Source organism: Moschus berezovskii, chromosome 9 (assembly GCF_049115385.1).
Source record: "Moschus berezovskii isolate FMDL1 chromosome 9, NW_MosBer_1.0, whole genome shotgun sequence".
NCBI lineage: Eukaryota > Metazoa > Chordata > Mammalia > Artiodactyla > Moschidae > Moschus > Moschus berezovskii.
In genome coordinates this window covers 87,458,182-87,460,826 of record NC_142468.1, presented here as the reverse complement: position 1 = coordinate 87,460,826, position 2,645 = coordinate 87,458,182, and the positions used below count along the sequence as shown (strand labels likewise).

The following is a 2,645-nucleotide window of genomic DNA, read 5'->3' as shown; positions in this document are numbered from 1 at the left end:
TCCAAGTTGTCTTCGTGACTGCTTTTCAGCCTTAATGCGAGTCTGCTGTGTATTCATCATTGTGAAAAATTTCATCCTCTTTCCTTCCATGTTTGGGGTGGTCATTTTCTGGAGAGTATGTATCTCTAGGATATCCATAGGCATTACATTTATAGTCAATGATTTAGCAAATGTGAGCACCTACTATGTACCAGGCACTAGAAATAGCAGTGTCAGGTCCAACTGTCCCAGCCCTCATGGAACTGACAGTCTAGCAAGGTAGACAGACCAACAGACATTCTCAGGAGTGAAGTTGGCAGTATAGGATATTATAAAGGAGTTCTGGAAAACAGTTGGCAAGGTATCTTAACATGGTTAGGGGTCACCCTGAGCCTACAAGGCACCTTTCATGTACTGATTTCTTTAACCCTCACTACAGACAAGAAAATGAAGTCCTAGAATGTTGAATAGCTTGCCCAAAGTGGGTAGGCTAGGAAGTGGCAGAGCTGAGGGTGGAACTTGACTTCAGTGTCAGTCTCATAAGCGCCACGCTATATAGCCCCCCTGGGCTCCCAGGAAAGGGGATGGTCACTGAATCCTGGAAGAGCCATCAGTGTTAGGCTAAGAGGTGGAGGAAAAGTGTTTCAGGCAGTGTGAATAGCACGCAGAGACGTGGAGTTTTTGCTGGAGAAGCTAAGAGCAGGAGAGGGTCATAAAGGAAGAGGCTATGGTGAGAAGTGGGGTGGAGAGATAGGGGCCAGATCATGAAAGACCTTAAAAACTGTGGGCTGGGGAAAGCCATTAGATTTTAAGCAAGGAAATGACGTGATCAGATTTGGTTTGCAGAAACATTACTTTAGCTGGTAGTTGGAGAATGGATTTAGGATTATTTTGAGGATTAAAAGAATTTACCAGTTACAGTAGAGCAAGTAGCTGATACGTTTCAGCTGCTGCTGTTACTTGTTTTCAGTGGCCCAGCAGAGGAGATTATAAGGAGGAGCATGCAAAGTACAGGACTTATGTCCAGGGACATCGGAACAGTGAAGTGTCACAGAAGTGAAAAGGAAGTCTGGTGAGCAGTGTCAAATGCTGCCAAACAGTCAAGATTACACCAGAGAAGTATTTATTGGATTTACTGAGTTGGAGATCATTGGTGAACTTGGCCGGAACAGTTTCAGTAGAGTACAGCACAGGGGATGTGAACAAAGTCCGACTATACAGACCTGACATGAGCAGTTTCCAGGGGTTGTCAGACAATATTTATTTAAAAACTAACCCCCCTTTTTCTGAGGTTTCTGTTCTTTTCCCACCTTCCAAAAAAAAAGAGGTGGTACAATACCTGATGTGACTGTGGGACAGGCACTGGGCTTATGATGGGGACATGAGGATGGTTGAAGAATGGTCTTGACCTCCAGGAGCTTCCAAGCCAGTGGACCCCAGGGACAGATACATTTCTCTATGAGGGAAGACTAGGGCAGGACAGGGCTGTGTTATGACTTTCCTGAGCCCTGGGCACTTGTGCCTTCATGGTCCCCTTTATCTAAAAAAAATATAAAATTATACTTTAGGGCTGTGTTGGTATAAAGATGAATATTACTATTATGTACTAAAATGTTTTATTACTAAATGTACTAAATGTTCCATTTAAAAGCTCTTTTTTTTTCCCTTCTACTTTTTCTTTAATTTGGCTGTACTGGGTCTTAGTTGCGGCACCTGGGATCTTAATAGCTACATGTGGGATCTAGTTCCCTGACCAGGGATTGAACCCAGGACCCCTGCATTGGGAATGCAGAGTCTTAGCCACTGGACTATCAAGGAAGTCCCTCTTCTACTTTTAAAGGGAATTAAATCCTTTTTGTGATGTGGACTCTAGGCCCTATGCCTACTATGCCTAGTGGATGAGCCAACTCTGGACGAGGGTCACAGGATAGTATGGGGTCCTAGGGGATAGTGGGAGATCCCTGGGTACCTGGGGATAGAAAGGCAGGAAGGAAACAAACCCTAGTCTCAATTCTGTTTAGCACAGCTCCACATCTAAGGGAGACCCTGTAGGCCAACAAGTTCAGGAAAGGGCAAAATTGGCTTCTGGGAGTTGAGAGTTCAGGCGGCTCATGCTGCAGACACTTTCAGAGAGGAGGAAGCACCAGTCTCCTTGCCAACAAAGCCCCTAAGGGCCAAGAGCTCCACCGGGCAGCTGATGGCAGATGAGACCAGATGGTGGTTCATTTGGAGCTGCCTCTTATTAGAGGCCCAGCTGCCTTGGTCTTGTCAAAGCAACCTCATCAGCCTTCTGTCACTAATGCCACTGCCAAGGGCAGGGTGAAGGGGACAGTTACGGGAGGTGGCAAGTGGACTTTTCACAGGCTAGGTCCCTGCTTCTGAGAAGTGCCAAGGATCACATGAGCTGTCACTTTCCACCACAAAAGGAAGGATTTTACTCTGGGCTTTTGGATAAGTAAGTGTACATGTGTTTGTGAGAAAGATGTGGAGGAGGGATGTGGCCCATTCTTGTTTCTATTTCGTTAAACACTGATTGCCTGCAAAACCAGTGGGAGGTTGTGATTTTAAAAGCCCATTTCAGATCTTTTTCATTAGAACTTATCCATCTGAGCCCATTCCTGCTGCTAAGCCTGGGAAGTTTGTCCTGACTTGGAATCAGCCAGACT

The 2,645-nt window shown here is 45.6% G+C and overlaps 1 long non-coding RNA gene across 1 annotated transcript in view; it reads right to left on the bottom strand.

Moving 5' to 3' along the window:
- LOC129562581 (uncharacterized) overlaps window positions 1–2,645 on the bottom strand; it is a 96,234-nt gene that overhangs the window by 51,685 nt on the left and 41,904 nt on the right. The window lies entirely within an intron of this gene.